This window comes from Vulpes vulpes, chromosome 11 (assembly GCF_048418805.1).
Source record: "Vulpes vulpes isolate BD-2025 chromosome 11, VulVul3, whole genome shotgun sequence".
In the NCBI taxonomy this organism is placed as follows: domain Eukaryota; kingdom Metazoa; phylum Chordata; class Mammalia; order Carnivora; family Canidae; genus Vulpes; species Vulpes vulpes.
The window spans coordinates 30,241,981-30,268,872 of NC_132790.1; the positions used below are offsets into that span (position 1 = coordinate 30,241,981).

General features: G+C 45.5%; 1 protein-coding gene across 12 annotated transcripts in view; it reads right to left on the reverse strand.

Moving 5' to 3' along the window:
• TENM4 (teneurin transmembrane protein 4) overlaps positions 1-26,892 on the reverse strand; it is a 2,793,707-nt gene that overhangs the window by 431,167 nt on the left and 2,335,648 nt on the right. For 7 of the 12 annotated variants that reach the window (XM_072726027.1, XM_072726024.1, XM_072726026.1 and 4 more), the window contains one exon: positions 3,939-4,035. The exons of the other annotated variants lie outside the window; for them this stretch is intronic. The gene's annotated coding sequence lies outside the window, so the exon portion shown is untranslated. The remainder of the gene's footprint in view (positions 1-3,938; positions 4,036-26,892) is intronic. 12 annotated transcript variants of the gene reach the window in all.

The following is a 26,892-nucleotide window of genomic DNA, read 5'->3' on the forward strand; positions in this document are numbered from 1 at the left end:
CTGGGCCTCAGACTCTGCCCATCTGTGGGTGGAAAAACAATTGCTCCCCTTGGACAGAAAGCACAGGACTGGCTCACAGAGAGATGAAGGTGCCAGACGGAGCCTACTCAAAGGAATGTGCCATTCCACCGATCGGCAGGGAAAGGAGATAGAATCAGCAGAAGGAGACCTAGCATCTTCTCAGCTCTGCTTTTAATTTCCCTCCTCTCTGGGCCTTGGGTTCCTCTTCTTATACCAGTGGCTCTCAAGATTCTGGGCTGTGACTCACAGTAAGAAATACAATTGACATCACAACCCAGTGTAGATACACATATAGTACACACATGGGACCGAAGTTTTCCTTTTGCTTCTTTTTGCTACCTGCGGTGTTTTTCTACTCTTTCATCTCCATTTATAAATTACGACTTAGAAATTCATTTCATAAACTTTTATAGAAGCATGATGTAAGAAAGCAATATGTACCTGTCATAAATGATGAGCTAGATAAACACTCCCAGTTGGAAACCAGTCCTCAGATGAAGAGACGGAGCATGACCAGGACCTTGAAAACCCCCTCTTGCCTTTTGCCATTTACCAACTCTTCCTCCCATGGTAACCACTGTCCTGGCTTCTAACAGCCCAGATGAGTTTTGTCAGTCTTTGTACGTTATATAGATGTAGGAAAGTTTCTTAATGTCTGGCTTTTTCTTTCAACATTTTGTGTGTGAGCTTCATTGGTACTGCTGTGAACAATATTGCATTGTGTGGATATGCCACATTTCATCCATTCCACTGGCCATGGTTCCTGGTGGACGTGAGTGTGCATGCCTCACGGTGTGTAGCCAGGAATGGAACTCCTGGTGTGGAGACGTTCAGCTTTGGCTGGTATTGCCAGTTTTCCAAAGTCACTATACCAAATTATACTTCAGCCAGACACGTAGAATTCTAGCTTCACGTTTGCCAACACTAGGTATTACACATCTTCCTCATTTTAGCCATTACTGTGGGTTTGCAGTAGTGTGTCACTGTGGGTTTCATTTGCAATTCTCTGAGAAGTGATCATATTTTCATATGCTTATTTTGGCTATTTGGAAACCCTCATTTGTGAAGTATCTGTTTGGGTCTCCTGCCATTGTTCTATTCCTTATCGATTTGTGGAAGTTTCCTCTTTTTTCCCCCACTATAACTATTTGGGATCTAAGAGCTTTGCTGAATATATATATATATAATGTATATATCTTCACTCACTCTATGGGTTACTGGGTTACTCTGTTTTATTTTAATAGATGACAATCTTGAACCACCAAATTAATTTCATGATCTACTAGTGTGTCACACAACATACAATTTGAAAAACCCCGCAAAACAGGATGAGGCAGTCTTCCCTGGGTCTGGAGACCCCTGAGAGGGGCACCTCTGACCAGTGGTTGACCAGACCATGGGTACAGCAGCATCAGTCTGGGGCAGCACCCATGTGTCTATAGTTAGTAGCTGCCTGGAGAACAAAAAGCCATGATATTGGCTATATTTAATTTCCAAATTAAAAAAAAAAAATCCTTGTTCCACACTTTAAATCATAACTCAGTTTCTGGTTCTGAATTTAAGATTCACCAGCCCCAAACCCAGGTTGACAAAGGGGACTCTGAAGGATGGCCGAGGTGTGGGACACCTCTGGAATTAGCCTGTCTAGCAGGGCTAGAGGGTGTGCTCATTTGTGTGGGCTTCTCCATCCACTGAGGTGCCTGGCACCTTGGGGGAGTGGCCCTATGGAATCTAAGATGCCTCAGGAAGCTCCTTTGATCCAACAGGTCAAAATAACTTTCCCTAAACTAATAAACTCCATGAACCATGGGAGAAAGGCACTCACACAGTCTGGGCAGTGTGAAGGGTAAATTCTACACTGACTTGTAGAGTGTAGTCCAGTGTGAAGGGAAAATTCTACACTGACTCTCTTGACCCCTCACAGAGTAGACCTGGCCACAGACTTCCAGCTCCATGAAGGCAGAGACTGGCATTTCTGTTAAAAGTGTGGCCAAGGTCACACAGCTGGGCAGCTATAGAGCAATGCTGACTGATGCTACAGCCTGTGTTTTCACTCCTCTGTTATTTATTCTCTTTCCAGGTAGCTGGTCACCATGTAGTGTGGTGACCACATCTATAGTGTCCAAAGATTAGTGCTCGCTCTCTCTCTCTCTCTCTCTCTCTCTCTCTCTCTCTCACACACACACACACACACACAAACAGCAGCAGCAGCAACAGCACATGCGAGCAGACACGCACATAGATATTTACATGCATGTTCACGCACTGTTCTACTCAAGAAATCCGTGGGCTGGACTCCACTGGTTCATTCCACACTTTGCTCGTTGGGATTTTACCCTCTTGATTTCCAAAGTATTGAATATACCATGATATACAAATGATACAAAATATGTGTAGGGCACTTAACAGCTTGTAAATCCCTTTCACACTCAGAAGTAGCCTCTGAACACATATAAATATTTGAAGATTCTCAAGGTCCCCCAGGTCTAGGGTGGGGCATGTCTCAGGACCCTCCTGGAGAAAACAGTCTTTACTGACCAGGACTGAGGTGGTAGCAGAATTTGTATAGTTCCTCAGACCCACCTTAAAAGTTGCCCTTTGGACTATATATTCCAGAACAACTGATCCTTCTGAATTCAAGTTCAAATTTCATCAATTTCCCAGAAATTGTTTGTTTGAATGTTTACGGGATATGGACACTTCTTCCTTTTCCCTAATAAGCATGCCCACATATTCTGTTTTATTAGAGTTTTTACCACCCCTTGTCTTCTCCTCCAGCTAAAAGTAAGTAGCTCCATCATTACTTACAATATGAATAGGAACTAGCATTGATTGAACATTTGCCAAATGTCAGGCAACAAGTGTTTTATGTACCTTATCCCAGCAAATATACACAGATCCTGTGCCACCACCTGCATTAATATATTTATTTCACAAACAAGGAAATGGATGCTCAGAGAGGAGATGCCTATGGGTGACAAAGTCAGCAAATGATAAGACTGGGATTGGACCCAGGTCCCACTGATCCCCAAGTCCTGGCCCCATCCCAGTGCTTGGGACAGTGAAAAGCAGCAACTTCCTTACTCCAAATCAACAGAAATGTCCATAATGAGGTAATAACATCTTAGGGCCTCTCATCCTCCCCTCTTTGTGTTCTCTGAGCTCAGAGAGATGAAGGGATTTTCGTAAGAGCACAGCAAGAGCAGAACTAGGCCTGCAATGCAAGTCTGGTCTTGGGTTTCTTTTCTTTTGATTCTCATGATCTCCTGGGACAAGGGACACGAGTAGAGCTCTGTGTTCTAGGTATACCTTTTTAAGGAGACATTTCAGTATTGGAAAGAAGGTGACCAGGGCAGGAACTGCTCTTGAAGCCCAATTATTATTAAAGGAATAAAGAATTAGAAAAGATTTCAAAGCAAAACATGATCTTTGTCTTCAACCATTTTTAGGACTGTCTAATAAAGAAGAAGGAGGCTTGGCATCATGAGGAGGAATGGATTTCAAACCCAGATTATGGAAGAGTTCTAGAAAAATTTTAAATGTGGGGAAATACCCAAGTTCCTCTTTAGTCCTTGGAGGTTTCTAAGCTTGGGCCAAATATCTATAATCTACATCTATCTATATATCTGTCTGTCTATCTATCTATCATCATCTATTGAATGGTCTATGGCTCGAAAGCCATTTCATCTCTAAGATGCCATAAGCTTTTAAAAGGTAGTAAAATCTTATAGGGATGGCAAGCAGTAATCTCGTACTGCCTCCTCATTGTTCTTAGGGAAAGAAGGTATTATAAAATAAGTGGAGATAAAGTCTACCTATTAATGCATATTTAAGAGGTAGAGAAAAAAAATCACCCATAACATTAATTTAGATCATGAATACTCTCTGAAGTGAAAAAAAAAAAAAAAACAACTCACTTTTCTTTAAATCTTCTTAAAAGGGTCTAAGAATAGTCCTTCAAATAATCCTTCAAGTATGCAATTTTAATTTGGACACATGGTAATTTCAGTCTACCTGTTGAAAGAGACAAGAGAGAAATCAGTCATTTTTGATGAGTATGCTGTTCTGACAAGCAGCAGAGAAGGTTCAAGCAGCTTGAGGGGGGCGGGGGGACACGCAGCAGAAGCAGCAAGCAGCAGCAGTGGCAGTTTGGCCTCAGGCCGAAGACTGGTTTTTGAACATTCAGGCAACTGAGGTAGCGATCACAGTGCCTGGCACATAGCAAATGCTCAATAAATATTTAATGACTGAATGAGTAAAAGGATACATGAATAAATGAACGGGATTTACCCTACAGGCTCATCTCTTTGACTCTTGGGGAGAAGCAGGATTTCCAGATATTAAGCATATTATGGAAAATAGCACACAGAAAGATTCATGGTATAGGGGAGAGAGTGAAGGCTTTGTAGCCAGCCATGTCTATATTCAAATTCTGTCATTACCACTTATAACTGTGCAACCCAGGGCTGCGTTATTTATGTTTACTGTTGTTATTAAATTGGATACTTAGCCCATTCATTAATTTTCAGCCCTTCTTCTTCCCTAATACAAGCATTTAAGGTCATAAATTTCCCTTAAGTGCTGTCTTGGCTCTATTCCATGACTTTGATATTTAATATTTCTTTTACCATTCACTTATAAGTATTTTTAAATTTCTATTATCTTTTCTTCTTTGACCTATGAGTGAGTTAGAAGTGTTTTTTTTTATAAATCTATATTTTTAAAACTCATCTTTCTGTTATTGACTTCTAGTTTAATTGCACAGTGCTGGGGGAATGTGAGCTGTAGGATGCTGATTCCTTAAAATTTATTGAGATGCATTTTATAGCCTAGGATGTAGCCAGTTGTTGCGAATGTTCCATGTGTCTTTGAAAAGAAAGTGTATTTCCCAGTTGCGGGGTGTTATCTTGGGCTGGATTATTTTTTAATCTCCACACACATTCATTCCTTATCTATAAAAGGGTATGTGAGCAATACATGTGAGTTCCCTCCTGCCATTTAGAGTTACACTTACTGACATAGAAGCTGTGCAGAAAAAATGGAGAGAGCACATGGGAAAGAGAGCTGGATGTGCTAGTTCTTGCTTATAACACTATTAGTAATGATACCCTAGAGTTATAAAACATTTAGAGTTTCCAAACAATGACCACATCTGCCATTTGGTTTCTCACTCTCAACAAACCTGTGAGGTATCATCCAGGCAGGTGGAGGTGAGGACCCACAAAGAGAAGGGACATGCACCAGTTGGTGTGGTTATTTGCTCAGTCCTCCAAGCCAGACCCCCAGGATCCATCCTTGTTTCCTCCCTCCCCCTCCCCACCTGTTCAGTGCCATCTCAGATCCACCCTTGTTACCACCCTTCCTGCCCACATCACTTCTCGCCTGCCTGCTTCATTCCAAGGCAGTTATTACATTCCTACTGTTTTAAAAATACAACTACAAGAAGTAAATCCAGACAAGATCTTCTTGGCAGATATGATGCCCAAATGGAGCTGAAGATAAGTGCTGGGTCGTGGGTGCCAGAACATCAGAATCTTGAAGGGGGTATTGGTTTAGAAAGGCAGAGAAACACTGTGCTGAGTTCCAGTGATTTCATCCAACAAAGCTTTTCCCATGACCTTGCCCCATCCCGCTGCAAGTTCTTTCTCCTTCCAGAGAGAATCCCCGAGTCATCTAAACTACCACTTCCTCTACTTCACACCTCCATAAATCACCATCTCCAAAATGTTCTAATAATGATGTGGTCACTGCAAATTCCAGAGACTTCTCAATCTGTGGCGGGTTCTCTGGGTCCTCTGGGATCACTGCCTCCTCTGGAAACTCTTCTACTTCCCCTTTTTCCTCCAAGGACTTTCTCTCTTTTGCTCCTTCTTCTTTCTCTGCCTCATTCTTAAAAGTAAAAGAGTAAAGAGTCCACTCCCCGCCCCCTCAAATTCTTTGGTTTGAACTAGCACTTTCATAATTTAATCAGAGTCATTTTAATAAAGTAAGAACCACAAACTACCCCTTATTAAGTGTATGTTACGTATATGCCAATCACTGTATTAACCATTACTTTATTTCCCTTAATATTCACAACAACCACTGGAGGAAAGTATTACTAATATTCCTATTTTATAGATGAGACAGGAGAAGCTAAGAAAAGAAGTGAAGTTTGCCCAAGATAATCAGCTCCTAGATGTAGCAGAGCTGGTATTCAAACCACCATCTGTCTAACTCAAAGCCTGTGCTCTCTGCCGCTACGTTTACTCAGCCTACCCTCCTATATCCTGACCTCTATAACTCGCCATTCTCTCACAATGTCATGCATTCCACACTTCCATTTTTGCTGCTCTCAAAATGGAAGACCTTCATCCACACTGTATGCTGAAGAAATCCTATTCATCATTCGAGGCCCAACTGCAGGGTCCCTCTTCCCATGTAGCTACCCAGAAGCCTAGCCAGTTTAACAGCCTCTATCTCCTTGCTGTGGTGGCTCTGCAACGACACCAAACCATCCATTCATTAATCTGACTATCCATCCATTCACCCATCCATTCACTACCATGCCCAAGAACTAAATAAATAAAGATTATTTATCCGAAGTCTAGGTACTAGAAACATCCAAAGAAATTGTTTCAAATGATTTTTTTTATGCTCAATCTCTGAAAAAATATACTTATACCACAATTGAAGGAAATTTGCTGGAAGTCATGGTATATGGGAAGGAATGTGCTCTGCTAGGCATCTGTGACTACTGACTGGTCAGGGAGGGCCATCCCTGTGACCTGGCTGGGGTAGTTTCCAAGGTTACCAAACCAGGTCTACTGATTTCCCTTACCCAAACCCTACATTTCTAAATCTGATTTATACATCAAACCTGGCTCATATACCTCTTCATCCTCAAGGTTTTCCCTGATTCTCTTCCCCCAACAAGCAAAAATATGTCTGTGATATCTCTGATGGCACTCAGCAACTTTATCATCTGTGGCTAATACTGGAGTGCACAAAGCATTTTGACATCTTTCATGCTTTACCTTCCCTTTTGGTCTTTTTGGGGCTAGGAGTCCCATCCATTTCGCCTTCATGATGTTTTCTTTCTCCCTCTTCTTTTTGAAAGAATTTTTTCCCCAAGATTTTATTTGACAGAGAAAGAGAGAGAGTGAGAGCGCACAAGCAAGGGGAGCAATAAGTAGACGGAGAGGGAGAAGCGGGCTCTCTGCTGAGCAAGGAGCCCAATGTGGGGCTCGATCTCAGGACTCTGGGACTGTGAGTTGAGCCAAAACGAAGGCAGATGCTTAACCAGTTGAGCCACCTAGGTGTGCAAGTTCTTTTCTGAACCAAGCCCAGTGGCTGGCACACAGAGGCTCATGAGTGACTGACTGAGCAAATCAGACCTTGAATGGGGGAGGCTGTCTAAAAATCACTCACGTGCAAGCACCCAGCAGTGTTTTATGTACAAAGCAGGGGCTAAACACAAAATCCTTCCTCTCTTCACCCCACAAGATACAAGGATCAAAACAGCAGGACCATGTATCCACTGAGCCTGAGGCTTCTGCGGGCCAGTGTTCTATGGTTCACAAACATGTTGGGGTGGTGGTTTTTGGCATTCACCAGGATGAATGAAGCAGGGAAGAACTAGGTCTGGACACATTCTAGTTTCCATAGTCACAAAACGAGTTAGAGCTTTAAGACAGATAGGGCTTCAGGATCAGCTAGTCCAACCACAGGCCTTTATGGAGGAGGACCAAAGAGGTTAAGTGACCCCAACCAAGTCACAGGGCAAGAAGGACTGAGCAGATGCATTTTCCCTGTCCCCTCCTAGACTTACAAATGAAGCCTCTAGGAAACTGAGTGCTTTCTGAATGGCTAAAAATAAACTCCCAGAAACTTCATCTAGATATATCAGGGCAGCAATTTACAGCGTCTAGAACTTCAGCATGGTATAATTAGCAAATGGATTACAATAATTTATTTTTGGTTTAAATGCTCGAATGAACACGACCTTCCAGTAGAATGGGAAAATAAGAGGTTGGGAGCCAGCCACATTCCTCTGCCCTCTTCGAATGCCACAATTTTAACACTGGCCGGCATCCATTTACCCATGTCTGGTGGATGTGCCAGAGAAAGGATTGCAACTCTGAACTCTGGGCTCCCCAGGAAGTATGACTTTTGTAATATATCCCGCAAAAGGGTCCTTGTTCATTCTTCCAGCAACCAGGAAGACAGCCAAAATCAGCCCCCCAACAATCAGGAAAACCCAAAGGCTGGTTAAAGTTGGTCATGATGTCTCTGAGCAGACAATAGTATCAAAGGATGGGACCAAGAGAAATGCTATGACACAGCTGAGAGAAGACTAGACTGGGATCATAGAAGATGTATGTTTGGGTTTTGTTTACCATGTGCCACAAATAACAACCACTTCAAGTCCCTTCCATAAGTAGGTAGTTACTTCACCAGATTATTATGGGAATTAAATACAAAAAAAAAAAAAAAGTACGAAAAGGGTTTTGTGAGTAAATGCTAGTGATTCTTCTTGGGTGGATAAATTTCCAAAGAAGCTTTTTCTGATGAGGAATGTTTTGGACCAAAGCACTACAGGATACTGTAGTAGGGAGCAGGGGCAGGGCAGCAGAAAACTTAGAAAGTTGTCTTCTCAAGTTTTCCCCTACAGAGTCCAGGCAGAGGCAAGTCCATTCACTTTTTTACAAGATCTCCAGGCAGGGCATTCTGGAAGTAGAAAACAGGGACCCTGATTTGGGCAAGGAACACACTCAATTTGTCTCTTCTCTCATGCACTGCAACCAAACCAGCCAAACACTTGCCAGAACACGCCCAACAGAAGTGAAGATGATGGCCAGGCAGTGGGCAAAACCAAAGCCGCGCTTCCTCCAGCTAAAGGAAGGGGCATGGGCGTTCACTGAGCACCTACCGTGTGCCAGGCACAGCGCGGGACCCTCCCACATCAGAGCCCGGGCCCAAACCCCGCAAGCTTCCCCCCGCACCCCATCCCCCACCCCGTCAACCGGTGCCAGGGCTCACACTGCGTGCAGGAGGGGAGGCCTCCTGTCTCCTCTCTGGCCAGCCCTGAGCCCCTGCCACAGGAAGACCTAGACCCTCAGCCTCGCTCTTCCAACTCTTCATGATCATTTTGGAGGAACTTCAATGTTCTATGAGGCCAGGACAAGAACCTTAAACTTGCCTGCTTTACCAGACTGCTTTCAGGCCACAAAAAGCAGATGGAAAAAGCTTTGGAAACTGTGCCAAACATTATAGGATTCTGTTCTAGCCCCTCAAGAACTTCCTATTGCACCTCACTAAACATTACATTTCTACATTGTTTCCAACCCCCATGGCTAACACCATCTCCCCCCCACCCCACCCCTTGTTTGCTGAATTCCATGCAAACCAGCCATCTTTCAAGCCATTATCCTCTTGGAGCAAATGCCTATTCCTCTTCCAGGAGTCACCTGCTTCTGCTCCTCAGGCCAGGACAGCTTTCTCTACTCTACATTCTTCAGGGCACTTGTAATTATATACTTACTTGCATGACTGATTAATGTCTATTCCCCAGCCAGAATGGGCAGTGTCCATTTTTGCCTCTTTCACAGGATGTCCTCAGGGGATGTCTTCAGGGGGCCGGGCACACAGTGGCCCTCAATTAATCTGTGTCTGTTTTGTGCATCTAGAGCAGTGCATAGCATATAGCAAGCGCTCAATAAATACTTCTTAGATGTGAAGGTTTGTTGGAGGGGGTTTAAGCATGGGGTTAAAATCATGGACTCTGGACCCAGAATACTCAGTCTAATTTTGGCCACTCTACTCAGAGCTGTATCACTTGCACTTCACTTCTCTGGGCCCCGGTTTCTTCTTTTACCTCAAAAGGGATAATAATTGTGCCTCCCTCCCAAGGGTTGTTGTGAGGATTAAATAATACATTTAAAGTTCCTGGAACAAAGCCAGGCAGGTGGTTGGTACAATGCAAGTGTAGCTATTCTTGAGATCGCTCCTCACCCTCCTCTGCTGATAGAGGTCACATCCCTTCTCTTTGTGGAAGCTGGTCCAGCTTGGTCCTCTTCCTCTGCTCTCCTTGCTCTCACTGCCTTTTCTCAGTACGTGGACCCTTCCATATCTTGATTTGTCACTGTGGCTGAACTGTTATCAAAGAGAGTGGCTCTTCTCTGTAGAGAGCCCACAACAGCCCAGAGGAAGGGCTAGAGAGGCAAGCCAGAAGGGTACCTGGAAAAGGCAGGCAGCCTGAGGATCTGTGTAAATGAAAGGGGGCGCACAGTGGGGGCTTCTTGAGGAACCCACTTAAAGCCTACTTGGAGCTTCTGCCTTGAAACCCATTTCTTGGGGGCAAAGCTTCCAGCCTTGAGTAGCTGCTTCACGGGCTAATTTTTTTTTTTTTTTTTGCATGAAATAAATGGTTAGCCATTAAGATGTAAAATGCAGCTGTCACAGTCCATAGAACAACAGACAGGTTAATATGGGTGCTTAAGAATGCTATTTCCTCATATTAACCCCAGAGCAAGAGCAACCTATCCAGATAGATTCTGGAGTGCTTGCTCCGGAAACCTGCTGGTTTTTCCTCTAATAATATTTGATGTTTAAATAATAGTTGATGTTTGCTTCCAAGCAGAGTTTGCTAGCTTGCTTGCCCTCCTCCTCCCCCTCTCTCCCTCCCTCCCTCCTTTCCACTCTAAGAATATCCTGGCCTTAGCTTTCTTCCTGAAATCTGGGTTACAAGCATGCAGATGTGCATCTGGGTCACATTTAGTTTCTGAACTTGCCTCTTGATTGGGTTCCTGGACTTCCATTAACTCCTCTCCATCCGCTGCCCCCCAACCAACCCAGCCTACCTACCTGTTGCCTTCTAGGGGACTAGGGGCACCTGGGTGGGTCAGTGGTTAAGCATCTGCCTTTGGCTCACGTTATGATCCTGGGATCGAGTCCCACATCAGGGTCCCCGCAGGAAGCCTGCTTCTCCCTCTGCCTATGTCTCTGCCTTTCTCTGTGTCTCTCATGAATAAATAAATAAAATGGAAGGAAGGGAGGGAGGGAGGGAGGGAGGGAGGGAGGGAGGGAGGATGGAAAAAAGAGAAATGAAACAAAACCAAGGCTGGTCCATGGCACTCCCCAGAATGGCCAGGTCAATACATAGGCTCCAGAGGGACGGGGCCTAGGCTTGAGTTCTGGCTCTGCTGGACTGGCAGCCTGGGGAAGTGACTGTAGCATGTGCCCTGCATGCTGGCCACTGTAGCAGAAGCTGGCACCGAAGCCCCATTCACAGAGTCCCGTGTGTGGGAGAGCCATGTGCCAGGGGCTTGCCAGCACAGGAAACGTAGTACTCAGTCCCCCTCTTATTGTGGGTAATACATACCCTATTGGGGAGTCATGGAGTGGGGAGAGGTGAAGCGTGTGCTTCTGGCATCATCAGAAGTCCCTAGCAGACCCTCAAGTGGACCAGGCTCTCTCAGGTCTTGGGCACCCTGACCCTTTCTCTTTGCCATCTAATCATCCTCTGGGTAATACTGCCTTCCTGTCCTGGAAGATGCAGGTTACCTCCTTCCAAAACCCTCCCTCCTCACCCTCTGATTAGATTGGAAGCCTATCTTCTCAGCTTCCATGACCCCTGTGCTTCCCCCGCTGGTGTGATTCTCACCCTTTGGAAGATTATCTGCTTCTTTAGCCGTCTCCAGTGGGTATCTCTAGTGGATGCCTACCAGGGCAAGAAGCTTTGGATCCAAAGGACAAAAAAAATAATCGATACATAAATTAACATATGCTTCAACTCTCCATCTTGCTCCAGAAAGAATTAAAGGCAGCATAAAAATGAAAAATGCCCCTGAGAAGCTTAAAGTCAGGTGGAATGGCAGATAGATATGCAGTTTCAAAATTATTACCTGACAGGAGTTGAGATAATGTGATCTGGATGAGGGCCTGGGCAGGGTAGGGGGATGACTTCTCTCTCTTCTCCCCCAGAACTTGGGGCAAAACCCAACACAGGGGGTGCTCACTGAGTATTTGTGCAGCGAATGGGATGGGTAGGAAAGGAGGGATCACTCATTTCAATGAAGAAAACAGTGGCGGTGCAAGAAACAGAATTTGGGCTTCTAGGTCTTCAATCAAAAATGTAAATCCCATCCATTGAAATGCAGAAGGACAAACCACTTCTCTCTAGACCTCGGTTTCCTCACCCATAATAGAAGGAGGCTAGAGAAGACCATTTTAGAAGGCTGTTTCAGCTTGTAATTAGTTACCAAAAAAGGGCTGAGGGGTGCCCAAGCCACTGTCCATGTTATGTAACTTTAACTGTCTTATTCTTATACACATTCAAGAACAGATATCAAGCTTCACCCATTTATCCAAAATACCTCTACTGCTAACTGTGAGCCAGGTGCTGACTGGGGCATGACTGCAGGTCACCCACAGACCCAACTTTCCCTGGACCTGCTCCCCTTGTACAGGTCTCTAAAACCCTGGGCTTTGCCCAGCAACCTGCTTGACAACTCAGAGCAAGCCCCTGACTTCTCTGTACTTTCTACTTTCCTTTCTCCCCCTTTGCTTGGCTTTCTCCTTCTTTCACACCTTCATACAGGCACGCACGCAACCAACAAATGCTTACTAACACCTTCTATGCACCCAGAATTGTGCTCGCAGCACTGTGCTGTGGTGGTGAATAAGACCTAGGACCTGCCTTCTGGAACTCAGCAGGACCCCCTCCTGCTAGCTAGCCATGCAGTTTTCAGAGCTATGGGTTTCATGGACATTCACGATCCTTTCATCCCTCCATGACTCTGTTCATGCTGTGTGTTTGCCTGAACTGTCTCAAACTTCTGGCCGTCTTCCAAGGCCTAGGTCCTGGGCCACCCACCCTGTGACACCTTCTCTGACCTTCCCCTCTCTGCGGTCCTGCAGCCCCCTGCTTGCCACCACAATTACACTATAGCGTATGGTGGGTTTGTTTGTTGGCAACACTGCTTTGAATTCCACGAGGCCTAGGACTGTATGCTCTTGTCATTGTATCTATAGCAATGCACAGTCAGCAAGTGCCTAAGAATGCATGGCTGAAATGAACTGAGAGATCAAAACTTCTGAGCAGAACATTCTACTAGCCCAGGCCCAGGGGAAAAGGGAAAAGGCACTCATCCCAAAGCTTGTCCTACCAGCAAGCCCAACACTAGCTCAGCTTCCCTCTGCTCTCAGAAGTTCACAGTTCACAGGGGACCCAGGGACCCTGCCTCCTGCATCCTGGGCAATTTGCCTCCCTACCCTTGGAGGCCTTGTCTGGTCCCTCCCTCAGGACTTTCTGTAAATTTGCTGCCCAATGCACATAACCTAAAGTAAGAAAATCTACCTTGGAATCACAGCAATAAATACAAAATACCTGGAGGACCTTAAGGTTTTTTTAGCTGCACCAGACAATTTTGCTAAGGTTCATTTTGGAAGGTGAGGTTCATTTTTTCCCCCCTACAAAGTATATTTACATCAGCCAAAGCACAGGAAGCTATAGACACCCCTTGGTTCGAGACAGCCAGGGTTTGAGCCTTGGTTCTACTCTGTTAGCTAGGAGCTAGGAGCCTGACCTTGAGCCTCCATCTGGATTCAGGTTCCAGTCCTGCCCCATAATTCCAGTCTTGCTGCCAATCCTGTCTGCCAAGAAGAGTAATTCAACTGCTGGCTCACTCCCACGTCCACTCAATCACTTTCTCCATTACTTTTCAGCTCTTCACTTAATTACTCATTCATTCATTCATTCATTCATTCATTCCTTTGTTCATATTCATTTCCTCAAATTTTCACTTATTAATTTACTCAAAATCACATTCACTTATTCATTCATTCACTTATATTTCATTTACTCATTGATTCACTCCCTTTTTCCTTTCTTCACTCACTCCCTCTGCCCTGTACTCACTCACTTAGCCCCTCACCACCTATACTTGCTCCTCCTTACTCCTCAGCACAGCGTCCTGCCAGGAAGCACAGCCTCCATCCTGGCTGGGTCCATTAGTCCTCACTCCCAGGACATTCCCTTCCATTTCAGCATCCAGCTTGCTGAACTGTGCAGGCATGTGTCCTAGTGTTCAGAGGATACGCTTTCCACTCAGGAGCAGATGTTCTTGTAATTACTGTTTTGACTTTCACCCTCTAATGCCAGAGAATTCTTTCCACGAACTCCTCCAGCATGCAGGAAGGCAACCACTCAGCATGGGCAGAACGTGCAGTGCCTGGGGGTTCAGATTCCAAGACACAGGAGATTCCTGGCAGGCAGAGCTACAGGGAACTTGAGAGGCTCCCTCCAAGGCTTTGTAACCTGGAGTCCAGGGATGAGCTTGAAGGGAGGGAGGCAGGCAGGCCTGGAGAGCAGCAGGCTTTGTGAGCCAAGTGAAGAAATATGGAAAGGAGTGGACTGTCTCAAGAATATGAAGTCATGATTGGTCTGGGTTTGGGTTACTGTGATAGGTGACAGGGTCAATGGAAAATGTAGAGGTTTGCTGGCACGGGGCCAGTGAGATGTTATTAGCAATATCACAGCAGAAGAGCAAACTCATCATTTGCTGACCACCTACCACGTGCCAGGGGCTTCCCATACTTTATGCTAGCTGACCTTCAATGATCAATCTCCCTGTCTTTCTTTTAGAAAGTAGAATCCCCTGAGATTTAGCTGGTCAGCCAAGACTAGATTTCCCAGATTCCCTTGCAGCAAGGTGTGACCAGCTAAGTTCTGGCCAATGGGCTGAGTGGAGGGGTCATATGCAATTTCTTGGTCGCACTCTTAGAAGGAAGCTGGGTACCCTCCACTTCCTGTTTCACCACCTGCCGGCTAAAGCATGGCCCCCTCTGTGAGCCATCGCTATCTTTGGGATTGAGGGCATATCTAGGGCAGGGCAGAGCAGTTAGACAGAACAAGCCTCAGTCCCTACAGAACCTTGTGAAGCAGAACTTCTCCATTCCCCAGCTGAGCTTTTATGTGCAAGAGAAACAAGCATCTGTTAGGTTTTGGCCACTGTTGTTTCACCTTCCATTAAAAAAACAAAACAAAACAAAAAACAACAGCCCAGTACCTACTAAGATGGGAGGATCTCCTGTATCATGTTTCCTTATGGAGAAACTGCCTTTGGAGAAACACTCGTGGCTTCTCTTACTCCCTCACTTGATCTCCATGTTGTGGTTGAAGGATGTCCCCCCAAAATCCATGTGTGCTGAGAACCTCAGAATCAGGGTTTTTATTTGGAATCAGGGTTTTTGCAGGTGTAATTAAGATAAATATCTAGAAACGTTCTTATACTATCAGTGTGCACTCTAAATTCAATGAGAATATCCTTGTAGAGGATGGAAAAGGACAGCACAAGGCCCAGAGGAGACTGTCGTATGTCATATGACGATGCAGCAGACGCTGGAGGGATGCATGTGCAGCGCAGGAGCAACAAGAATGCGAGGAAAGGGGGATCCCTGGGTGGCGCAGCGGTTTGGCGCCTGCCTTTGGCCCAGGGCGCAATCCTGGAGACCCGGGATCGAGTCCCACGTTGGGTTTCCTGCATGGAGCCTGCTTATGTCTCTGCCTCTCTCTCTCTCTCTGTGTGTGACTATCATAAATAAAAAACAAACAAACAACAACAAAAAAAAGAATGCGAGGAAAGAGTCATGGAATACATTTTCCCTAAGGGTCTCCAGAAGGAACCAACCTTACCAACCACACCTGCATTTGGGACTTCTTAGTCTCTAGGCCTGTGAGAGAATGCATTTCTGTTGTGTTAAGTCACCAAGTTTATGGCAATTTGTCGCGGCAGACCTAGGAAGCTAACACGTGCTCTGAGAGGAGTGGCAGCTATTGGACAGGCAGATTTGGAAGGCAGAACTGGACCTGTCTTGCCACCCCCACCCCTACCCCCAAATGGCCTACAGAAAGTGAACCTCTTCTTTTCTCCATGGAATGGAGAGGCTGTCTAATTCCAGGGTGAATTAGGGGTTAGCAGATGCCTCTAGCTACAGAGCTGAAGTTGCACTGTGTACTTTCCATTGTCATCAGAGCCATGTACTGTTCAACCCCACGGCCTCTGAAAGCCGGCCACCCAGCATTCCATCCGGGTTGGCCATTTACTAGTTGTAAGGTTTGGGGCAAATTAATGAAACTTTCAGTACCTTGGTGCTGTCATCTGTAAAACTGGGATAATAGTAATACCTCCCTTAGAGAATTATCATGAGGATTACATTATATTGTGAAGTGCTCAGAACAGAGCTTGACAAACAGTAAGTGCTAGCTACAGGTTTGCACCTAACCTGTGCCAAGAATGCTATGTATTTACTATTGTTATTATGTATCTGATTCCTCTATTACAATGAATTGGAAGGTGGGTATTATCTTCTCCCCTGGAATCCCAATATTTACTATGTTGAGTCCTCCTTAGTTTCATTTTGCAGACGAGGAAACAAGTGTCCAGAGATGAAACGACAAGCCCCTAGGGTAAAGACCTAGATGAGATGAGATCTTGAGTCCCTGCTGAGTCCTCCCCCATCCCCTATGGCTGCTCAGACACCCGTCTGGTTAGGGCATTAGGCTTCCAGGCTTTGCCTAGCAGGCCCTGGAAGGTCTCCCTCCTAGCTGCAGGGCAGTTGGCCGGGGCCCTGGGGGGACTCCTGGTGCTAGCAGTTCCAGTCGGCTGCTCAGCAGGCCAACCCTTGCAGTGCGGTCAAGTCACCATGGTCCATGTTCGCACAAGACCAGGTGATTCTTCAGCCCCGCTGGAACCATTTCTGCAGCTTGGGTTATGTTTCAAGTGAGTTGTATATGCAAGCACCATGTGGCTCCTCTGCCTGGGGGCTCCTAGAGCACATCCTGGGTGAACGCAGCATGTTTAATTTTGAGAACCCGCCTGCTTATCACACACCCAAGCCCCTGTTGTTGGGATGACGGGACTCCTCTTGGCCCAACTGCACAGGTAGGCTGGGAGGAAGAGCATGGGAGAGAAAAGGGAAGGGACATTTGTTGAGCACTTACTGAATGCCAGGCTCTGTACCAGGTGCTTTACTTAAGCTGTTCCATTTAATCCTCACAACAATCCTATGCTCTAAACCCATTTTAACAGATGTGGAAATTGAGGTTCAAAGAGCTGAAATCATATGTCTAAGCCACAAAGCTAGAAAATGCCAGAGGCACCCAGGTTTGCCTAACTTTGACAACATGGGAGAATCAGACATACCTTTTTCACTCTGAATAGGGAGGTTCATCTGGGTTCTGACCAGATCCAGAGGGGACTGGAACCCAGAACAGGCTCCACTGGCTTACACTCCATGCACACTGCTGTCATGAATCTGCAGCAGCAGCAGCAGCTGAGGTGCTGACAGTGTTTGAATGGCCCTTCCACTCCGTGGAGGACTTCCACCTTTATCTCCTTGGACAGACATACATAGGTCAAGAAAGGCTCCACTAGCAATCTCACTAAGAAAGGTCCCAGAGTGGGAAGTGGAGGTTATTTCTTCTTCCAGGCCTCATCAGTTCCATTTCTAGCAATGCCAAGGGGATGGAACATGCTCGGCTTTCTAAGAAAATTTCAAAGGCTAAGTCAACCCAGTTCCTGATGTCCCCTGTGTGTGCCAGATGCTGTGTTAGGGACAGGAGCTTCAGAGAGGAATCTGACAGGGCCCTGCCCTTGAGAGATTTATGAGTGAGTAGGGATGACACACCTGGAAGCATAAGAATGGTGAAAAGGGTGATAACTGACATCTATTGAGTATATGCTATTGGCTGTTTTAAGTCTACCAATGTTTAGTATCTTATGTAACCTTCATAAAATCCTATTATTTGCTTCATTTAACTCCTGAGAAAACTGAGGCACAGAGAGGTTAGTCACTAGTAGATGGCAGAGGTGGGAATCAAACTCAGACACTATCTCAATTCTGTAGGCAGGTGGTGATTAATTTGTCAAGAATGGAAAAGCCAGTTACATCTTCATTGAGGAGTTGATTTCAGAGCAGGGTTTTGAAGGATGAATAGGAGCTTGCCAGGCAGAAAACAGATGAGAGGGTCAGGAAGTTCCAGACAGAATTAAAGTGAGGAAAGCATGAACAAGAATTGAGAGGCACCAAACGGACTGGTGTGTGGAAGGAACTCCAGGTAGTTAGTTCAGTATGGCTAGAACATCAAGTTGAGGAGTGGGGGGTGGAAGAGGATTTCAGAAATGAGGTTGCAGAGGGAAGAGGGACCAGCTTATGGAGACTCATGAACATCAGGCCTAGAAGCTAGGATTCCCCTTGCCCTCTTAAACGAATGTGAAGTTTATTTGTTTCATGCAATAAGTCGTCTGGGGAAAGTGGTTCAGGCTGGCACAGTGGTCCAACAGTATCACTAAAGCCCCGGGATCCTTTACAGCTCTGCCATCCTTAACATTTTCCTCTCAGTTGCAAGGTGGCTGCTATACTTCCAAGCATTGTATCTGTGTTCAAGGCAGGGAGAAGGGGAAAACATAAAGGGCAGAAGCCTGATCTTTGTAATAGGAGCTTGAACTTCAACTTGTGGCCACTGGGGACCCATTAAAGGGTCTGAAACAAAGTAGGGATGATAACATTAATGCCTAACATATATTGAGCACGACTGCACCATACACATATTACTGCAGCTAATCCTCAAAGCAACCCTAAGACAAAGGTGCTATCGTTATCTTCACTGACAAATGAGGAGACTCAGAGAGGTTAAGAAAATGACCCAGGCTACCCAGCCAGGAGTGGCAAAAGCTGGATGGTCTGGCTCCTGCATTTTGCTCTTAATCACCACATTCTTCTGCATTTGAAAGTACACTCGGACTTCAAGGTGGATGTGTGAACGTGGAGGCAGAAAGCCTAGTGTAGAGGCTGTTTGGACCTTAGAGTGAAGGGACTGGCCTCACATAGGGTGGTGGCTATGGGTGGAGGAGAAGGGGCAGGCAGGAGGGGAAATGGTCAGGATACAGAGAGAGCCTCAGTGTGGGGCCCAGGATGAGACACCAATGGAGGAGGATCCAGGACTGCCTGGTTCTCTCCTTCCCCAAACTGGCTCCTTCTGTGTCCATAGGGCCTGCAGGGATTCTGAAAAAATAAAAATTAAAAATTAAAAATAAAGAAGGAGTCACACCACTGTGGCTGGTAGAGCCTGATGCAGGTCTGACTTCCACACTGACAGCCACATCATTATTGTCATTCTGTGTGTATATTTTCACCCTTGACAGCGCCAACACCCAAAAAAGCATGAACCAGTTAGCAGAGCTGGGGCCGCAGTTAGATCATTGTCTTGTGGTTGGTGGATGGGGGCAAGATGATGCTGATGTGTACTGCTGACTAGACCTCCCTGAGTGGAGGGGGCCAGGACGATAACTTTGGGGCTCAAGAGACCCGAGCTCCCATTCAAACTGGGCCTTTAATTAGCAGTGACCTCAAGCCACTTCTAAAGCTCCATGTGCTCTGCTCCATGCCCTCAGTGGGGTACTGGGATGCAGAGACGAATCCAACCATCCCTGAAGGCAAGGAGTTCCCAGGCTCCGCAGTGCTGGTACTAGTGATCCGTGTTGTGATACAGGGAAGCATAGAGGGCTATGGGAGCATGAGGTGGTAGCCTGGTGGAGGGAGGGTGAGGGGATGCTCAACCCATGGGAGGTCAGGATGGGCTTCCTGGAGGAAGTGACTACCAAGCTGCATTCCAGAAGAGAAGAGTTGGCCAGGCAACGAGGAAAGGTATTCCATTTAGGGCTAAGAGGGGGGAAAAGCAAGACACGAAGATGAGTCTTTGGGAGGCCCAAAGCCTGCTCTGCTTCATCATCACACTTGGGGCTCCTGGTATCCTGGGGGCTGGCAGACATGGTATCTGACTGCTGCAGAAACCAGAGCTCTTAGTGTTTGTAGTAGATTGATTGTAAAATTGACACATTTCTTGCCCTCCTTGTATCCACATCCCCCTTTGCAATGTGACTGCAGCTCCTATCAAGAGGTGGAAACCATTTTCCTGTCTGTTAAATCTGGGGTGACCTCGTAACTTGCTTTAACCAACAGGATGAGGTAAAGTGATCATGTGCAAGTTCTGAGCTCATGTCTTCCTGCTCTCTTAGCATTTTGCTCAGCCACCAGGCAATCAAGCCCAGGCTAGTCTCCTGGACCACAAGAGGTACGTGCCCAGTCACCCCTCCCCTCATATCTCCATTACCCTCCATGACAATCAGCCCTCAGCCCTTCCACCAGCTGATGGAGGGTGACCAACTCACCCCACTTTCGCCTCAGACTTTCCTGGCTTTATTTTTTTATTTTTTAAAAAAGATTTTATTTATCTATGCATGAGAGACACAGAGAGAGGCAGAGACATAAGCAGAGGGAGAAGCAGCCTCCCTGCAGGGAGCCTGATGTGGACTTGATCCCAGGACCCCGGGATCACAACCTGAAGCCAAAGGCAGACACTCAACCACTGAGCCACTCAGGTGCCCCCAGACTTTCTAGCTTTAAAACTGAATACTTCACACCCACTTAAGCCTTTCAGTCCCTGGCAAATGTGGAGGGCTGGTCACCCTAAGCTGACTTCAGAGGGATGAATGAACCCAGCCATGCTTCATGCAGATCATCAGTACTGCCCAGCTGACCCACAGACAGGGAAGCAAAAATACAGAATTGTTTTAAAGAACCAAGTTTTGGGTGGTTTATTATACAGCAATAGATAACAGATAGAATGAAGTTCAGACTCTTGGCCTTGGCAGCAATTGGAAAGCAGCTAGGTTCCTCTCCTGCTAGGGTCATGAGAGGGAAGGCAATGGAACTCTGAGAGGTTAAGTAACCAGCTCGACATCACAAAGCCAGTGCATATAGGCAGTGGATGCGGAGCCAGGTCTCCCAGGCCTTCCCCTCCCCCCACGCTGTCTCTTTAATCAGCACATTTCTGCTGCAGTGACTGACACTCCCCCAGAGACTGTTAATTTAACAAATTTCTGGTCATGCTCGGGCTCTCTGAGATGGTTTTCTTTACAAGATCCAGTGTCAGACCGTGTGATACCCTCCCTCCCCCATGAACAATGATGAAGCCAATACTTAACCACAAGCCACTACCAGTCCCACCGTGGTTGGAGACCAAGGCAGTAAAAGATACACATTCAGAATATCCTGACACACAGTCCAAAGCCAAACAGATTTTACACATACGAGGAGCTAGGAGACATCTACCCTAGTTCTAATTCCAACACACACCAGTTGTTTCACACCTTGGGCAAGCCACTGCTCTTCTCTGGAAGACTGGGTGTCAAATGATTATTTAAAATCTGGCCCATTCCTTCCAAGGGTCATCCACACTTGGGTAGGAAGATGGACAAATTAGACTTTGCCACATTGGGGAGTCCAGCACTGGACAGTTGGCTATGGGCCAGTGGTCATCTGTGAGGCAAAGCAGTGTTAGCTATAGCAGTGGACTGTAGCTAAAACAGCTTTTATGGGTTGAATTGTGTCCCCCAAACTCACATGCTAAAGTCAACCCCCAGTACCTCAAATTGTGACCTTACGTGAAAACAGAGTTATTGCAGACATAATCAGTTAAGATGAGGATGTACAGGAGGAGGCTGGACCCCGAATCCAATAGGACTGATGTATTTTTAAGAAGGAAGAATCTGGAGACAGATGTGCACACAGCAAGAATGCCATGTGGAAGTGAGGGCAGAACCAGGGCCGATGTGTCTCGAAGCCAAAGAAGGTCAAAGATGCTCGCCAACCACCATAAGCCAGTGGAGAGGCTGGGCACACACTCTCCATCACAGACCTCAGAAGGTCTCAGCCCTGCCAACACCTTGGCTTTCAGACCTCTGGCTTCTAAACAAAAACTTTCTGTTACATAAGTCACGAGCTTGTGGTACTTGGTTTTAGCAGTCCGAACAAACGAATATAAATTAATACTAAAGTCTGAGAGATCTTTAGGGATGAGCATCACACAGATGGTGCAAATGTCCTTGGTTTAGGATCTGCTGGGAAGGAGAAGCGGGGGAGGGGAGCCATCAGAGGATCACAGGGCTCAGATCAGTTGGAAATTCAACTTGAGAAATAAGGACGGTGCCATAATCCTCCCTGGGCCCACAGGCATCATGACTGCACAGTACGTTTTCCTCTTACATCATGAAAACAAGTAGCGGGTTGGAAGCAATTAAAAAGGTGGGAGAGACCCCTTCCCCTATTTTACAGTGAGGAGATGAAGACCAGGGCAGGTGAGAAGGGAGTATTTTGCAGGTGTCCCACTGGGACTGGGGCTGGGACCACCACCAGGGCACCTACCATTGTCCTCCTCCAAACTGGGACATGTCTCAGCCAGCAAATATACAGAGCTATGACATTTGTGTAAAATGCAAAAGTCTCTGCGGGCACAACTGTATATTTAGACATTTTTAAGAAGGGAAGGCAGTTGCAAAGTGGGTATGTCCATTTTCACAAAGTTCTCTGGGAGCCAGGACAGATAAGGATTGTTTTATAAGATTGAGTCTTCCTTGAGGTGAACCTAGCCAAGAAAAAGTGGTAGAGTGGGGAACCATTGTGTAGTATTTAAAGCTTGACCTACAAAAAAACATTAACCATTGGGTTCCTTCAAACGGAGAACCCCCATAGGGCAATGAAGTATGTGTTTTTTATGTGTTTTTTCATTGGCACCTGCAGGAAGGCTGGGGCAGGGAGGAGAGGGAGGAGGTAGAGGAGGAGGATGCAGGGACAGAGTTCCATGCCAGGGTTGGGAGACACACAGTGTAGAAGGTGAATCAGGCAATAGAAGAAGGTAACCTAAAATAACAGTGTAAGTTAATGAGCAAAGAAGATGCAGCTTTTGGACAAATCTTCATTAACATAACAAATGCTGATTGATGTTTTTCATTTACACACTATTTTTCACGTTTCAAAGCACATTTACAATATTTCTCTAGTAGCTCAAAATTCTTTCTAAGCACGAGTGACCAGGTACTTCATCATCCAAAGCAAGCCACTCTTGAGGGTGAAAGGGAACATTCCTTTTTTTTTTTTTTTTTTTTTAATAAGGAGGCTCCATGCTGGGCATGGAGCCCAATGTGGGGCTTGAACTCACAAATCTGAGATCAAGAATCAGATGCTTAACTGACTGAGCCACCCAGGCGCCCCTGAAAGCAAGCATTCTTAATCATTATTCTGGGTCAGTAAGTATAAACCAGGACTGCCTCAGACAAACAGGGATGTATGATCAGCTCAACACAAGCCTCCAAAAGAGCCTGGGTAGTCCAGGGACACCATCATTCATTTACCCTAAACCTGTCCCTCCCTGTCTACTTTATCTCTAATCCATTCAGTTGCTCAAATAAAACTGCATGTGACTCTCAAGTCTCTTCCTCCTCACTCCAATCCATCAGCAAGTCCTGATAACTCTATCTCCAAGTTATTCCCCACTTGTCCATTCCCCACTTTCTCCTTGGGGCTCACATTAGTCTTAGACATCATCACGTCTTGCTGGACAGCAGTGAAAGAAAGCCTCCTAATCTGTCTCTCCACATCTGCACTTGTCCTTATAATCCATTCTCCAAAAGGCAACAAGAGTAATTTTTCAAAAATGTAAATCTGACCATGTTTCTCCCTTGCTCAGCATCTGCTAGAAGCTCCCTACTATACCGAGAATAAAAGAGCTAAATTCTTCATCTTGGCCCTATGTCTTTGTTCAACAACTATTTGTTAAGTGAATGAATGCAAGAAGTCAACAAGTATTTGCTGAGTATATTTTATGTACTACGCTCATGCAAGGCACATCTTTTAGCTTCTGTGTGACCCACACCATGGCTGGGAGGAAAACTTTTTTCTAATTCCTGGTATTTATTTCCATGTAAAGGGAACCCCATCAGTAACCCCCCTGGCTTCTCTCTGACCCTTTATCCACAAATAGTGGAGTGAGTTGTACTGGAGGTAAACTGAGGAAGAATAAACCGAGTGTGCTATGCTGAGCCTCACATTTCCTCGTCTTGGCAGCTGGCAACATTCGTTTCTGCTCCTCCAGGGGCTGGCTCTTCCTCTGCCCCCATCCAGCACTGCCCATGAGCAGGTGGGGCAGATTGCCTAATCCTGGATCAATTACCAAGTTGATTGAGCTCTCTTGCGAAGCCAAATTATTGACTATCAGTAATATACACGATATTTTGGCTTCCATCTGTCACCCTTTATTTTTCTCTCAATTTGTTCAGAACTCAGGTAGAAGGAGGGGTGCTATTTACTGGGCTCCCTCAAAGACCTCAAATGTCCCTCAAGAAACAGGAAAAAGCAGTTGCATCAAGCCTAGTCTGGAGCCACTGGAACCCAAGGGTATAACAATCTGGGACTTGGGAAATGAAAGCTGTAATAGTGCAGTTGCTGGCTGAGCAAGGATCATGTGGTTCTCACAGTGAAAACTGAAGTACAAATTTAGCAGCAGCATTTAGCCCAGAAGAATGTCTTCAGGAATGAATCATGAAGGGAATATTGTCATTTGTGCAAAGGAGACAGAGGGTTATGAGGGAAAAGGTGGCTAGAGATTCTTGTTGATGTTTATGAAAACAGATGGCCTTTTTTGAAAAACAGGGAGCCAAAACAGAAGCATCATTTATTTCAGGAGCTAAGAGATTTTTCTATTGACATCTCATCAAAAACCCATCTCTTATGCTTTTTAACCCCCTAAAGAATTCATAAATAGCACTCCTTAAAATAAAAGCAAAACGAGTTTTCATAAGGATGTAAGTTACATAAGATCATCTTGATTCTTCCTCCAGCACCCCACCTCGCCCTCATCCTCCCTTTGTCTGTTCTGTGCCCAGGTGCTACCGAAAACCTGCAAAACTCAGCTGGGAGTGGATTGCAAGAGGTGGCAAGTGTGAAATGCAGTTCAGGATGCTCTCAGGGGAGAGATTTCCTGACTCATACCTCCCTATGTCTCTGATAACGCCTACAACAGCCAAAAGATGGGGCTAGAATTGTGATTTTGTTTCCTTCCCATCTTTAATTTCTTTTTCTTCAAGCCATCCTTCCCTCAGTCTTCAGACCCTGATTTGAAAAGACTGGTGCCTATGCCCTTTGTCTAGAGCTGGGCCAGCCAGCTGTCTCAGGGTGCCTATCCAGAGCCTTGCGGCCCTTCTGCCTCCTGCTCAGTGCCCTGGGGGCCACCGTTTAACCTGGATCAGTGGGCTTCCTCTGGCTTCCAGGTGGGTTCAGCCAATGGGAGTCCTTGGCAGGAGGTCAAAGCTGGGAGTAGAATGAGGTTGGGGTGTTTACTTTCCTGGCAACCTCCCTGCTATGCTGTGGGTTGGCAGTGGCTGTGTTCCTGTGTGAAAGGACATCACTCTTCTGGGATAGCCCTTTGCTATAGCTACAAGGCAGTGACTGCTCTCGTCCAGGTCCCAGTACCTGCTCCCCCACCCTGCCCCTCTTGGCTTTGGGTGGCCACAGCTCTCAGCTGTTGCTAGCCCCAGGGTGCTCACCAGGCTTCCTGGTTGCTCCTAATTTGGCTGCACTTTAAGAAAAGCCCCTTCACCACGTTCTCCTTAACTACCTCATCTGAAATGCCATGGTTTCTTACCAGGTTCCCCAATTAATATATTGTCCACATCTATCTTAATTTGATTCTAAACCAGGTTTTATTTCATTCTTTGTTCTCCTCATCAAACTTCTTGAATGAATACCCCAGAAGGGTTTGGCTCAGAAGGGCTTTGCACACTGGCCACCCTGGTGTTACCTAGTACTTGTAAGTACTAGGTCAGTTTGCCAAAACATACCAAAATCTGTAAAAATATTAAATTCTGATAACCCTAAAATTCTAATAGTCCAAAAAAGGATCCCAAGGAATCCATGGATTTATATAAAAATGTTTCTGAGGGTGATATTAAAACTTATGATGAAATAGGTACCCACTAGCTGAGCCAGAACAGGCTGTATTACTGTGTCAGTGCCACCTGGCCAAATACCAGTGCTGGTACTCACTGCAATATTGAGCAGAAGAGTGAAGAAGAAAAAAAAAAAAGGAATCAACTTGAATGTCTAATAGAAGAAATGTAAAAAACTCTGCCATTCCATATGATGAAATACTATGTAACCTTACAAACTGATCCTGTAGATGACTATGTAATGACACAGAAAGTTGTATGTTACGTATTGTTAAATGAGAAAAGCAGATCACAAAATTCAGTAGGGAGTAGGGTCCTGTTTTTAGAAGTTAGAAAAAGGTGAAGTGTGTGTGTGTGTGTGTGTGTGTGTGTGTGTGTGTGTGTGTTTACAGATCAGAGAAAGCAAGAGCAATTATTTTAATGTAGTGGGGTAATATTATTTTCTTGCATTTGCTCATCTCTAGTTTCTAAATTTTTGAGAATAAATAACTCTAAATTTTGAAATATGACAATAAATGTATTTTTTTAAAAGGCTACCCAGCCCAGTTTCAGAGATGTGGTATTCAGGAGATGTTACTAAAACTTTGGTTAGGAGTCCCTGATTATGAACTGTTTGCTGAATGCACTGCCAGGAGGATGAGTCATTTATTTAACTGATGGCTTCTGGTCTCAGTAGAGGTGGTTGATATTTCAGAATCATGAGATATAGACCCTCAGGCAATCTTATGCTATATACCATCAACGCCAGCTCGGTGCAGTGGCCACTGATTCTCTGCCAAGAAAACAATGTGTCCCAAGCAGAGACTGTTGCCTGAATCCTTGCCAGCCATTTCCTGATGTTCTCTCTCCTGAACACTTAATATATTCCTAGCAGATTGACTACATGTTATTAATAACTATATAGGCTGTCAATCAACATCATCTTTGGAGAGAAACTTTCCAAGTCAGCCATATTAAAACCCAATTAAAAAACTATTTGAAAAGCATTCTTTCTCAACAGTACTTTTAATTATTTGACATCTAATTATTTACTCCTTCACTTTTA